Below are 15,744 nucleotides of genomic sequence, written 5' to 3' on the forward strand. Positions count from 1 at the left end.
ATGGTCCCTGCAAAAGCAGAAGCTGGCTAAATTGCTTTTGTTTAAGGCTACTTTCCCCTTCATAAATAATATGATGTTTGCATTTGCCTCTAAAAAAGTGTTCCTGAAAGCAGCATTCCAGCACCTATGAGATGTGGTGGTGGTAGGAAGGTGAGCTGGCAAGAAGGATTGAACAATACAAGTGTGCCTTAGCATTTGATAACCTGAGTTAGCAAACCCAGCATGTTTAAGAACAACACCCTGCAAGCAGTACTTCTCTATATATGGCCTTAAAGTTAGTCACAGCACTGGACAATTCTAACTAGGAAATATCCTGGCACAAGCTCAGAAGAACCACCTTCTGAAAGGACTCATGTAATTTATACCTCTGGCATGCTTGTAAGCAGAAAGCAAAATGAAAGACTCAAAAATGTCCCATCTTTGATCTGAAGAATATGTATTTTATGAGTAAACAAGTGAACATAAAAACCAGGCCAGACTGGATCAATAGCTCAGAATTCTGCTTTCACCAGTGGCCTGGGTTAGGTGCTTCAAAGAAAACAGCTGGCTAATTATGTGAGGTCCTATATGGCAAAAAGGGCTGAGATGACTCTTTCTTATCCCTGTGATCAGCTAACACTCTCAAGTATTAATTTGATGGCCCCTCCTAGTATTTAAAATTACAAATTATAGTATTAGTCATAAAATTAAGAAGTCCCTTGAAAAATTCCATTACAATCTTTAACTCCTTCATCTCTCTAGCTTAACAAATATTCACACTGTGAAAAAAACCGATTTCATGCCTATTTTTTAACTAATACAGTAAGTTTCTTAAAATCATTACAGCTCATGCTGGAAATACATTCTGTGTGATGCCTATAAATTATACTTCTAAGTTCCTGATGTCTTGAAGCCTTGAAAAATATCTGGCATTATTCAAAATAGTTACATAAGCAAGCTACTTAGTTATCTTAATACTACAGCAAAGCTGAAGTGATTTTCTTGTGACAAATCATGAGTTGATAGGTTTTGATCTAATTCATATTAACTTTTAAAATGGGGTTACTCCCACATAAGACAAATTTCTTTTTCTTTTTGCCCTTCCTTTATTTCTAGTGCTTATGCTTTAGGCATTGAAAGCAGGCTCTGTAACCCAGCTTTGCTAAGCTGTTGTGCCTACAGGCCACCCTACCCTGAAGTACCTGGGCATGCTTCTTACCACATCCAGCTACAACAACATTATGCAAATCACACCAGCAGTGCTTTTGGAATACAAATAAATGTTCATTGAGTACTGCATTGAGACAGTCAAACCACTACTGACATTAGGTTTTTTTTTTCCCTAAAGCCTTAACACTTTGAATCACAAAACTTTCCTGAAAATTGTTTAATAAGCTTCTTTTACCAAAATAGAAAACATGAGGAGAGAAAGAATAACACATCTTTAATTACAAAAATTCAAATCAGCTCTTAATTTAATTCACCATACCAGCAGCCATGATTAGGTCTGCATCATGATATATCTCCAATACTATCAATTTTCATAAATGCAAACTTTCCTGAATATGGTTCTGATGTATCCTGACATTTTAAAATATGTCCTATTGTCCTTTCCTGTGCAGCAGACCAAGCACAGAGTGTTCAGTCCTATATCACTGTCACAGTGGTATTAGACCAGATGGCTGCTTCCTTGCAGAATCAAGAATTAGAGATAATTTATGCTGTTCACTGTTATTAGAATGTAAAAATATAAAGAGTTTGCAGCATGCATACATGAAAAGCTGCTCAGATCCATCAGTGACATGCTGGTGCAAAGCATTTACCCTGTTACTGTGCTCTTAAAGGTAAAGTCTTTGGTGAAGCTATGGACTTCTGCAAAGCCATGGACTGCTCTGCATAGGATGCAGCACAGGGACTATCTGACCTAGGTTACTGTGCTGCTTTGGTGGGGAAAGAATTTTCTAAGTTGGGAAAAATGTCCAAGAGCTGTCTTCTTTCTTCTTTCTTGTAAAATAATTCCAGCACATGACTGCTCCCATTAATATGTGACAGTTATTTTTATGTAATGAAGAATGAAGTTAAAAATGGGAGCTTTCTTCATTCAGTCTGTTAAGCAGAACGGGAGAATACTTCTCAGCAAGACCTCATACCAAAGGGCATGAAAGTTACATAAATTTGCTCCTGTGCCAGTGAGGGAAGCAAGTTTTCCTTATCAGGGCATCATTGCAACCTGTGTCGCTGCTCTACCTGCAGGTGTGTATGCACCACAGTGTGTCAAAACACTGAGAAGAAAGGGTGTAATTTTATTGAGTCTGAGCTCATCATAGGTAAGAAACTTGTTTGTACTTCAAACAGCTGAATCATTTGATAAAGATATATTAGTAATGCAGCTGATTCATTTGGAGGGACATCTAAACCTATTCAAGAATTAAAAATCTCTCAGATTACTAAAAAAAGGGAGAGAAATGAAGGGTGAGAGAACTTAGTAAACTTGCTCAGGCTGCTGCAATAAATTGTATCAGAACAGAGGTAAAAAGGATGTAAGGACAACCAAATGTCAAACACTGTTCACAAGTAGCAATAGTTTGTTGCTTTACCTTTCCATCTCAGGAAGTTTAGCAGAGTACTCCCTATGAATGATGTCAGAGTTGTAGCCAGATTAAGAACAAACACTTTCCTCATAGGAATATTACAGGAGGAGAAATTTTACTGGAATTCACTGAAATGACACGCTTACTCTGAGTGATTTTGGAAAAAGTGTATCACTGAGAGAATTATTTGGTTCACTTTAAATTAATCTTTAAAGTATACTAAGAAACATTACTAGGGACAGATTTGCTTTCAGCTCTCTGTGAGCATATAATTTGTATTTATGGCACACAATGGAAGTATTGTGACTTTGAATGACTGACTAACACATTATGAAAGTCATTACTTTTGTATCAAGAACAATATTTGTAACATAATGTGTTCTTAAACTGATCAGGACAGCAGGAAGCAGCTAAGTGGATCACTTATCTTTATTTTGCAATTTAACCTATGTTATGACAGGGAACAAAAAAATTAGATAATTCATAATTTTCTGTCAGTGTTGCATATTTGGGCTAAGATTGTAACTACCTGGTATAACTGAAGAGTAAGGAGATTTGGCTGCCAAATAGAACAGGAAAGGTTACTTTAAAATACAATGAATTACTAGCTGACTGTTAGAAGCAGATCACAAAGATTTCTTGCATTTTTGTTTCTTGACCAGTGTTGTAGATGATGGAATTTTACCCCTGTAAAAATCCTAGTACTAGTTTTATTAAAATAAAGTCTATCAGAATAGAAGATAGTTGTTATGCAGGAGCAGTAACTCACATAATATGAGATGGCATTTCTTTCCGGCTCTTGCTGCTCCGCTGGTTCTAATAGCAAACTGGAGCTCAATTTCCTCCTCAAGAACATTGCATTTCATGTGGAATGTCAATTATTAAAATGCAGTGTCCCGTGTCTTACTTTTCACTAGATGAATTCATTTGCAAATTTGCTAATTTATGTAAATGATCCTTAACCTGTAACTGCCTGGCATGTATTTCTGAGTGCCTCTTTTCAATTCAGAAATACATACAAAGACTACCAACAGCACATTAATTACTTTCTGTCACTGTTCCAAACCCCAAAGATTTAATTTCATAGTAACCCAGAAAGAGTATCTGATGCTTCTTTCCATTTTGCATTCTCAATATCATCAGACCACTCAAAATAGACCTCTTTAAAAGAGCATCTCGAGCCATTATCATTGGTGGTAAGTACAGTTTTAGTACAATATTTTTGTGAGAAGCTATGACCTGAAACTCCTTGAATTTTTAATTTGATTTTCAGCTTTCAATTTTTCTCAGGAGGTCATTGTTACTTACAAGGGGCCCAATCACAATTCCCAAGATCATTCCTAAATTTCAAATTTTTTGCAGCTAAGTCTCTCCTCTGCATTTCAGAAGTTAAAAGACAGGTGGGGAATTTTCTTCAGGCAGTCAGTGACTCAGCTGCAGCTCTGATGTGCGCATGGATGTCATTCTAGATTGGGTACCTCATTTCTGGTTCCACCATGAGCACAATCTCTGTGCACCCATAACTGTTTGTTTCACTCTCCAAATGAGCTCAGGAAGCTCAAACTCCTCCTGGTTGTCTGCAGCTCTTACAAATAAAATGATTTTAAGAGAAATCCAGCTGAAGACACTAACTGTTGCCTGACTTATCTCTGCTGCCCACCCAAAACTCTCCAATGTTCTCAGGAACCAACAACAGTTTAGAACCTGTCAATGAACCTGGTCCCAGTTAGGGATTTTAACAAAACCTAAAATGAGGCGATTTCCCTCCATGTTGTTACTGTTCTGTAACTTCCCACAGTCCAAATAATAGGATCCAGATTCCCTGTGGTGTAATTGCAGTCACAACCCCATCGATTTCAGTGACCTGTGAATGGCAGATAGGACTATGGCCCAAGGCCTCCTCTTGACAAACCAGCTAGAGCTTGCTTTCTCCTGCCTATTATCTGATTAACATGTCCTTGTTTTGATGCCCGCCACACGGGGTAGGTGAACAAAGCTCTGTTTCAGAGCCAGCTGCAGAGATCATTCCCAGCCAGCACGGACGTCCCCGAGCAGGACTGGGCTCTGAGCCTGAGCTGCAGGGCACAAGTCCTTCCTGGCGCTCCTGCCTGACCGAGCACGCTTGCCTGGGGCCCTTGCAGGACACTGCAGCTCTCTTTAACTGAGCCGAGGTTCTGTTTCCCCAGGGTGTGAGGGAGGGAGGGAGGGAGGGACGAGGTGCCTCCAGCTGACAGGCCAACACACCGCCACGCCAAGCCCAGCTTGCTCTTCCGCAGCTGGAGCGCGCGCTCCTGTGCCTCAGTGTTTAGATTGGCCCTGGAAAGTGCAAAGCCAAGAAATGTTTGGCTGCTTTATCCCTGGTTTAGCCGTCAGATTGCCTAGAGAAAATCTCAAATGGCCACTTGCTGTGTGTTCTGCAGACATTTTAGCACAAAATCGGCATCTCCAGTTATCACCCTCTCACAGTACCCTGAAGTCTTGGGTATTTGATTTAATTTCTGCTGGAACAGCAGCAGGGAAGATTAGCTAACACAGTTGTAATTTTGGAATTAAAACGTCTTTCCCTGTATTTTCTTGCTGTTACCTATAAAAATTTCTATCTCTGAAATTCAAAGTAGCCTTTAATCTGCTGCTTAGTTTTCTCCACAAAGGATATACTTTACAGGATAATGTCTCTTTAAATCTACCCTGAAGATATTCCTCCTGGCCCAGAAGATGCCAAAATGACTTGATGATTTATTTATGTGGAGCTTGGCAGACCATAGTCCAGATTGTGGCTGAGGCTGAATTTTATGAGCATCCCCCCTAGTGAGTATATTTAAAAATTAAAAAAAAAAAAAAAGAAAGAGGAGAAAAAAAGGTCTTCATAGATCTTGGCATAAGAACCAAGCAAATATTAACAGGAAGAAGAATGGCTAAGAAGTGAGTTTTAGGACAGAATATAAATATTCATTTATAAATAATATTTTGTGTTTAGAGAATTAGAATTTTCTCTTCATCTTCAAAAAATTAGAAAAGTGAAGTGAGTAGGTATTTCTCATCTCAGCAGAAGCTAATGGTTGGTCTGTAATTTTTTTTGCCATACACCACTTGGCATTTTGTTCTGGGAACTGGCTTTTTTTTGCACAGAAAGATGGATGTCTCATTGTCATTCCAGACCATACAAGCGGCATGTTGGTGCAATGATGTAAGAAAGCAATTTTCTGCCCTATTTTATTGATTTATAGTATTTTAGTAAAGTGATAAAAACTTAATGCTAGGGATAAAAAGGAGTCTCATCTGATGTAGAGGCAGTAGAAGAGAACAGAGAATGAGGAAGATCTGGCATTAATATTTGCCATGTTTTCTCAGGCCTTTCCTGTACTAGATCATTAACTAAGTTATCAAAACTGTGTCTAAAATTTTTTCACTGAGATGTTTTCTAGGCATTGATCCCTTCTGTCAAGGCACAGGTTGGTGCAGGATTCTGGCTTCTCGAAGCACACACATGCACAAGCACAGGAAAATCCTAAAGGCCACAGCAGCTGGGACAACTGTCAACAGTCCTGACTCTTTTGGGCTGGGAGCCTCAGTGCTGGGGAAACACATTCAGGGGCACTTTTGCATAGTGAGAATCAGCAATAAGCAAGAATGCAACTCCAGAGCATTTCATCTGCTTCACTGCAGCTCTTTGGGCAGCTTGTTCAAGGAGTGTTACAAAATTCTGGGCTAAGTTCACATATTTGCTTGCTGCAGGGGAACTCCTGAAGTGGACAAGCGCTGGGGCAGAAACTCCTACATGCTTAGGTAAACCTCCTCTTGGGACACTCTCCCATCCTGGTGGCTCAGCACAGGGGCTCTTATTATACCCATGCAAGGACAACAACTTTGATCCTGTCTCCTTTGCCAGCACCAGGAAACAAGGTCCCTCAAGTCTAGATCCATAAAAACTGAGCTTGTACCAATTTACAGGCAGGCCAAATTGTGTTGGAAATCAATTCAGCTAAAAAACTGTATTATACACTGTTCTAGGATCTTGTATACAAGTGAATATATGTGGGGTGTCAATAAATGGAAGCTGAAGCATGCCAGGAAGCAGCATTTTCACTCACAGCAGCATCCCCCACTTTTCTCCAAACACTATTACTGAATATTACTGAAGCCCCCTAAATGGTTGTTCAAAGGACATTCAAATGTATTCAGGACATTCTTGATGCTGCTCATAAATCAAGGTCAACAGGAAAATACTAACAATGGCTACATCCATACATTTTCAGTTTGTTTGGGGTTTTTTTAGTTATGTTGGAGAACTCCTCACATTGCCAATGTAATGGGAGAAGGGTATTTTACAACCAAGCACCAAACTAACCTTCTGAAATCAGATCTGTTCTAATTCACTAAGAGAAATATTTATTTGCCCTTGAAAAGAGCCTGGGTAAGCTGTATACACCACGAGCATCTTCAGGACTGGGATTCCCATGTGAAAGAAAGGGAATGTCAGGATGACAGCCCAGTGCAGACCCATCACACAGGATTAAAGCTCCCACTAGGAAAATGCTTAATGGATCTTAATCCTGCTTAGAAGCCCTAAGCTGATCCACCAAAAGCACTGATTCACTTCTGACCAAAGTGATTTCTAAAGGCTATACTTGGAGAGGTGAGAGTATATATTTATTGCTGAAAAAGTTTCAGAGGATTGAAAATTATGTCAAAATTTTTGGTCAAGAAGGCATTGCATGGAATGCACACAGCTGCTATTGCTGCTAGGGATGCATATTTAAAAGCCAGAAGAAAACAGTAATTGGCATATTTGATTTCACAGAATAAACTACCAGAGCCTTTACCTTTGGAGAACTGCACTGTATAAATCCAGACACTGACTCCAGGGTGAGAAACAATGGAAACAAAAGGAGTGTTAATTTAACTTCAACCTCAACATTTGATATCATATTTTTACTCTGGTATGTATTGAAACCAGTCCTTGCATTTGACTCAATTTTTTGTCTTTTAATGACCTGTCAAAAACTCAGTCAGGGCTTATTGTATTTATATTTTTAATTAGTTTAGTAAGGAGATGGACTGCTTATATTTGATTTTTTAAAATTAACTGTTAAATTTTCTGCACAAGAATGATACTTTGCACATTGATATGTGTGTTTCTCTGTGTTGTGGGATATATTGGAGACAGGAGTGTCACTGGAAAGGCATGCCTAAATAGTGTGGCATATGTTGCTGGAGCACTGATGGGAGCTGGTTATGTATCATGTAATTTATTCTTTGTATTCTAGCAAGCAACTCAGGCTGATACTAAAGAAAATCATGTGAGGAGATGTCATGTCATCTCCCTAGCAGTTTTTTGTTACATTGTGGATGTGCACACTTTATTGCTTATGCAAAAAGTCACATCTTGTAATCTCTGGTGACTTGCATTCTCTGGCCACAGAACCAATACTTCACTGAGCAGGGTTTATGCCTGATTTTTGATTGCTATGAGATGCCTTAGCCACAGCCTTCTTCAAATCCCATAAGATTTTTTGCTGTTTCACCAAACTTGTGTCTGCCTTGTTCAAAATTCATAACATGTAAGAGCGGTAGTAAGTTCAGGATGCCTAATTCATTTCAGAAGTCCCTGTACAGCAACAGGCTGAAGTCTATTCAATGTAATAATAGTGAAGTCTATTCAATGTAATATTAAGCTCAATTTCAATGAGGAAAAAAGGGAGGTGCAGCTGTTCATGTAGATAAATTTAACCTTTGTCTCTCTAATCAGTTTTCTACTGATAACATAAAAATAGGAGTTGCATATGGAAAGCAACGCATAGCTCGGGCAGGCTTGGATCCACGTACCTGCTGAGACACCATCCATGTTCTAACTGGCAATTGTTGCAAGAAGGGAGTAAGAGAAAAATTATCAAGCAACTTTAATTTGCACAGGTGACCTGGAATAATTACACAGCTACCAAACAATAGCATGGGAAGATTAACACAATTTACTCTGTAATCACCATTGCTCCCAGTGAAGTTACTCTGTGGATCACCATGTAACAGCAGGCATTATTTCACAGTAACTATGCAAGGACTCAAGTCAACAGAGTATGCTGCACAAACAGAGCAAATCATTGGAAGTTAGAGGTCTAAGTGTTCCAAGGAGTGGCATGAATTTTATTAGATCGATGTTTTCCAGGTTTTTATTAATAACTTCAGAGATTTGGAGAAGAGCTACAACACTGCTAGAGGAGCTAAGGAAGAAGCTCTCATGTCTACCCAAGGATCTCTGAAGCACAGAGGCTCTCATGGGTACATCTATAACCCTTTCACCAGTCCCACTGCACAAGGCAATGCAGAAAGCAGAGCGTTCTCTCTGCCTCAGAGCAGACACTCAAATTTCGTTTGGACTGGAGGAAGATTTTTAAGCCCTTATCTTGTGCAGCTAGCACAACTAGCTTCAGATCTACAAAATAACAGACCCTGCACCCTGCTTATAAATGCACTGACTCGTGCTCCAGACACCAAGGACATGAACACAACGTGACAAAGAAAATGAGAGAGATTACTCAGCCATTCAAGCACAGACCATGGATGACTTGCAGTCCTGCACACTGAGGTGTGTTTTCAAACACTTGTGGACAAAGAAAGCATTAAAACTATGAGAGAATAAGGAGAAAAAAATAGGAGATACTGCATTTCTATCCATATGGTTTCTTATGAATAGGTAATTTTTATCTGTGCTATACTCAATCAAATGTTTATAAGACTGTCTGGTTTCAAAGATGCCTTCTAAAAATATATTTCTCTAAAAAATATTGCTCTACAGTTAATGTAACAGAGAACAATATTTTGATTAATGCTTTCCCATTAGCGTACGGACAAACTAGATTGTGTTACAGGATTATGGGCTGAGTTGGTAACACAAAAGAAAAAAATGCTCAAAACTGGAGTAACAACAACTATGGTTCATGGGGGACATCACTAGAGACAGCTGAGAGACAATATTATGCACTGGAGTTCCCAAATATTTACTAACACCTAATTGTTTAGGTATATTTAAACTTTTAAATTAATCTATTATCATACTTTCATTTGCATTGAATTTCAGCACTAAAGCAGTGACATCTCTGCTTGTTAAAACATTTACAGAAATAACCCACACTGCGAAACTGAACTTTGAGTTTCAGACACTGATCATTCAGGACCATCTGCTCAGAGTCTGTGGGGCAGGAAGTTACTGACGTAATTTGACAAAATTTCAGTTAGCAATTAAATTTGTGAAAATCTCAAGACAACTGGCAACAACCTGCAAGCTGCAAAACAAGGCAGATTAACAAAAGAAATAAATAGATAATATTTTTGGGGCTGTTTGACTACAAGGGGAATGGACCCAACACAATGACCCAGGGGGTCCCTGAGTATCAAATGTCCTGATCATTGTGAATTATGAGCTCTGTTTCGTATGCAACAGCACACAAAGCTGTATTTTAAAATGCTTCTCTTAATCTTCTGCAAGGGAAGCGTCTGCCAGAGCATCTAAAACAAATGGTTCTAAATCTTGCCTGATTAGACTCAACCCCACTTGCAACCTACCTCCCCCCTACGTTGGTCTATTACTGTTTAAATCTGTATACATTATTCTCATTCCTGGAAAGATGCAGTAATGCTTCATGATGCTCTTTCTACTCTAATGCTGCATAGCAGTTGCTTTCTTTAGGCCCCAGCTCTTACCTACATCTGTGCTTACTGAAGTGAGACTTTAATTTGCTACACCACGCCAAGGTATTAATAGACAATTATTTATTGCAAATCTGAACCATTTATACTGTTTACTGGCTGACACAATGTAAAATTTTGATCCAAATGTTAATGTGTCCATGACATTGCATAATTCTATTCCACAGCAATGTTTATTTCTTTCCTCAATGAATAGAACTTGCAATTTGAGGAAATAGAGTTTTTAATGGATGAATGATTTACAGTCTCAAACTTATAAGACTACTTACTTATACAAATAAGTGAAAATGTCTAATTCAAATAGCACAGCAAACTAGAAAAATTTAGGATTTTACTGGAGGCAAAATTGAGGGAGAAAAAAATAGAAATAAGTTGAAAAGTACTGAAAGGATAAATGAATAAATCTTATGTTAGCCATTTGAAGGCAATTACAGCTTTAAGCAGGCATCTTTGAGACCAGTCTTATAAACATTCAGTTGAGTAGAGCACAGATAAAAATTACCTATTCATAAAGAGCCATATGGATAGAAAAGCACTTTAAAGTCTCCAAATGTCTGGTGAAATTACCTTTACATATATTTTTTGCAGTGGGGTAAAAACCCCAAAACAAGAAAAAGAGCTTTACAGATAGGCAAATTTCATCATACGGAAGATGCAGTTTCAAGTGGTTATCTGCTCGAGTTTAGATATCATGCTTTTAATGCCATCTAGTCATGGAATCTTCTCTAACTGATACTTGTAAGAATCTTCAAAATACAGATGTTTGAATTAAAGTAATATTTTTCTAATGAACTTTGATATTCAGTTAATCTTTTCCCCTTGTTATGTTATAAGACAGCTTTAATTAAATGGCTACCATATTCAAGTAATAATACCCAGAACCTGTGGTTAATTCAGCTTATAAAAGACTTTCAAAGTCTTTGTAATATTTCAGTTTATATGGACAGGATTATGCTGGAAGGAGCTCCACCAGACAGAATGACAGAATGAGCTTCATATAGTACCAGAACACCTGGAAGGTGCCCAAGTAAAGATTTCATCTAGGGTACAACAGAACAGCTCCATTCCCCTACTGAACTCTTTTTTTTTTTTTTTTTTTGGCTGGTTGGTTTTGTTTTTCAGATTTTTCAAGCCCATAAAGGGCCCCAGACACCGTTCCAGGATATCAGAAAGATGAATAATGACACTAGATGAGTACTGGGTTTGTTATGCTGGCACAGATTTGTGACTGACAAGCTGTGACTTCATGGAAGCAATGGTAAAGGTAAGGGGTAGGGGGATGCATTTCTATACGTTACAGCAGAATAAAACTAGCCAGTGTGACTTTGTCCACTGCATAAAAGAAAATGGACAATATGTACAGTTCTGAGATCCATGAAATAAGTGGAAATAGGATCACACCTCTACATGACAAACAAGTGTTGAAACATTTTTTTTTATTGATAGTGATTTTTTTTTGCACCTATAATGAAAAAAGCAGACTGAAGTGGAAAACCATCTAAATTGCTTCCTTTTCCATTACTAATTTAAGAAGAAAGAATATTTAGTTGTGATTCAATGTCTGAATGGCCTCATCAACATAAGCATTGCATGTGGAACTTTTAAAAAGCTGAACACCCAGGCAAGGCACATCAGTAGCTGCAAGGCTGCTCACACACCAGTTGCTTCTTTGAAGTTCTTTAGAAAACAAATATAAGAACAGTTATTTTGAGGCTTATTAAAGTACTTCGTAAAATATGACACAGGAACTAACATGCAGGCAAAGACTGCAGTGGCAAAGATAATGCCACTGTGAGGCTGAAAGGAATGAAGAATAAGAAGAATTTTGTTTACCATCCCTCCCTCCAAGTACAGCAATCAGAGCTGTCCCAAACAGTCTCTGCTCCTGCTGTGAATTAGACAACTTTTTCTTTTTGCTTAACATGCATTCACATTCAGATGTCTTTTTGAGCTACCAGGATACGCTGTTGATGCATATTAATGACAGGATGTAATTTTTACTATAATTGTTCTGTAATATAGAATATGTCTAACTGCATTTTGTTTATTATTCATAATACACAATGAGAGAAGACACCAGAATGGCTCTTTTGGAGGCCTCACATGCTAGGCTGCAAATGTGTATTAACAATAGTACACATTTATGTGTTATGGTTTCATAAAATGCATTTGCATAATATGAAATCATAATCCCAAATGTACAGTAAAAACCCTATGAAAAATAGTTACTTCTCATATACTACACAATGGCTGATTTTAATCTTCACTGTCTCAGATGTGGAACTAGTTATTAGGGATGTTTTATAATGGGAAAAATGCCTAGTCCATCCTACAGAATTAAGTCTCGTAAAATGAACCAATCAAACAAGAACCTTCTGTAAAATGGAAAAGATGGTTTGGTAGTAATTTGCATTCACACTTCATTTAATATACTTCCAAGGCTGAGATGTTACTTTCAATATCATAGCAGAGACTGAAATAAACAGGCAATGCTGGCAGGTCTGGCTGCACAGCACTCCAGGGGCCTATGAATGCAAAAATGTGCAGTGGGAGCCGAGCAGGAATTAGCTCCGAGCAGAAGTCACTGCACCAGGAAACCAGCTCAGAGGGAACCTTTGCAGGAATGTGATGCTTTCAAATTCCACTGTCCAATGAATCCCAGGGCAGTTTTCTCCTAGTCTGATTGCAGAGATGGGTAAGTTTGTTTCAGTGTTCTTTCCACTTAACTGCAGCCACTTGTAGGAAAAGATTGACTACCTGGACATAATCCCCAGTGTCATAACTGCAGCTGTATGTATGCCACAGCTACAATCTCCATGAGGGAAATAATGATTTACACTTTTCTTTAGAAAGAATCATGGTATTTTCACTTTGACTGGCTACTGTGCTATTTATTTAGACAATTTGACTTTGAGCTGCTTTTTTCTACATATACATTATCAAATGATTAATGGCTAATTAGCATTTTGCTAATGGAAAATAAATGTAGATATGAGCGTGTGCCATTATGTTTCCCCTTTTAGTTCAAATTATCACATTTGCATTTTTATCAATAAAAATCTATGAGTTTTCTTTTTTGCTAAGCCAAATGAACAGTCTTAATTATATTTAAGGCTCCAGTCCTTCAACAGATATTGTCTGGTACCCTGCTGCACCCACACCTGTCTATCACACCTTGCCAAGTTCTCTTCCCTTCCTTAAAGCATCATTTCTTGGTATATAGAAAATCTCAGTACTCAGTTATCTACCAGAATTTCTGAGTTTTGACTCCTCTAATGTCTATGGTGACTTCTTCAGACACTTGGCTCTTCACAGATGAAGGTATTTGGAATTATTGAGATGAACTGTTTGATGGGGTGAAGATTGTCATGAACAATTTTACAGAGCAAGTGGCTTGAAAGCTAAGGGAGATGGAGGCCTTCAGGAAAAGGAGACTCAGAGGGGACCTTATCACTCTCTACTTGAACTTCCTGAAAGGTGGCTGTAGTCAGGTGGGGTTGGTCTCTTTCTCCAGGCAGCAATTGACAGAACCAGAGGACACAGTCTTAAGCTGCACCAAGGGAAATATAGGTTGGATATTAGGAAAAGGTTTTTTATGGAAAGAGTGATAAAGTACTGGAATTGTCTGCATGGCGAGGCGGTGGAGCCACCATCCCTAAATGTGTTTAAAAGAAGACTGGATGTGGCATTCAGTGCCACGGTTCAGTTGAGGCGTTACAGCTGGGTTGGACTCAGTGATCTTGAAGGTCTCTTCCAACCTACTCATTCTGTAAATATGAAGGCTATTTGGGTTTTGTTTTTGAGACTTTTACTGATTCACAAACCATCAGAAAAACACATACTTTGGCTGTGAAGAAACACAGCTTGTCTAGTCACAATCCAGTACTCTCAATTTCAGCTGGGACTGAAAACAGAAAAATAAATGCTTCCTACAACCATGTATGATAAAGAGAGTTATTATTTCCACTCACCTGTCCTTTATATCAACACAGACAGCTAATCCAGGTGAATCTACCTACATTTGTCACTGCCAGTGAACTAAAACCATAGAGAATTCACACTAAGGAACATAATTCCACCTTTTAAAGCTTCATTATGTTATAATTTATTTATCTGGAAGTGGGATTTTCCTGGAATTGTCTGTCCAGGGAGGTGGTGGAGTCACCATCCCTGGATGTGTTTAAAAGAAGACTGGATGTGGCATTCAGTGCCACGGTTCAGTTGAGGCGTTACAGCTGGGTTGGACTCAGTGATCTTGAAGGTCTCTTCCAACCTACTCATTCTGTAAATATGAAGGCTATTTGGGTTTTGTTTTTGAGACTTTTACTGATTCACAAACCATCAGAAAAACACATACTTTGGCTGTGAAGAAACACAGCTTGTCTAGTCACAATCCAGTACTCTCAATTTCAGCTGGGACTGAAAACAGAAAAATAAATGCTTCCTACAACCATGTATGATAAAGAGAGTTATTATTTCCACTCACCTGTCCTTTATATCAACACAGACAGCTAATCCAGGTGAATCTACCTACATTTGTCACTGCCAGTGAACTAAAACCATAGAGAATTCACACTAAGGAACATAATTCCACCTTTTAAAGCTTCATTATGTTATAATTTATTTATCTGGAAGTGGGATTTTCAGACATGACTATTAGTGCCTTGCTGTGGCTACTAGTAATCAATGACTTAAGGAAGTCAGGAGAAAGGGGAGAATGCATTTAACAGTGATTTTTTTTTTTATGATGATGCATTTGTGCTGCTCACCAGAGATGAGCCAAACAATTTTCTGAAGCAGTCTACTGTCATCTCCTTGTGCTATGCAGCAGATTATAGACAGAGAGCAATTTCCAGCACTGGAAATGGCAGCTGTGTAACTCAAATGTTTATCTAAAATAATACTTTCAAATCTCCCCTCCCCTCCAATTCTTTTATCTGTTGCCTTGTTTGAGGATGGATCAAAACCGACACCGCCCAGCTCCTGGGAGCATTCAGCCACATGAAGGTTTGATCCAGGTTTTCACAGCTGACAAGAGTGACACATGAGTGGGACCAGTGAAATGGCAGCAGCCAGAGTGTGCAGAAGGCCTGGAACCTTACTGGAACATTTCTGCTTTTCACTAGATGGGAAACTTTCCCATTTCCCAGGCTGAGAAAGGACAAATGCCACCCCTCGCTGTGATCACAAGAGAATCTACACTGCTTGAGCTCTATCTAGAAGCATTGCCTAACACAACTACAGTTCCCAAGCGACACTCAGACATATTTCTTCAAAGGATAATATCCTATCCAACTCCTGCTCCAAAGAGGAGACAGAGCTTTAAAGATGAAGGGACGAGGGGTGCTGTTATGCTGCATTCAAATAACCTTACTCTGGTCTTGATGTTGCATAGGGAGAAAACACTAGGGGAAGGGAATGCAACAAAAATGTGCTTTAAATAGTTTTTTAAAAGCCTGGGAGAGAAAAG

Source organism: Geospiza fortis, unplaced genomic scaffold (assembly GCF_000277835.1).
Source record: "Geospiza fortis unplaced genomic scaffold, GeoFor_1.0 scaffold112, whole genome shotgun sequence".
In the NCBI taxonomy this organism is placed as follows: domain Eukaryota; kingdom Metazoa; phylum Chordata; class Aves; order Passeriformes; family Thraupidae; genus Geospiza; species Geospiza fortis.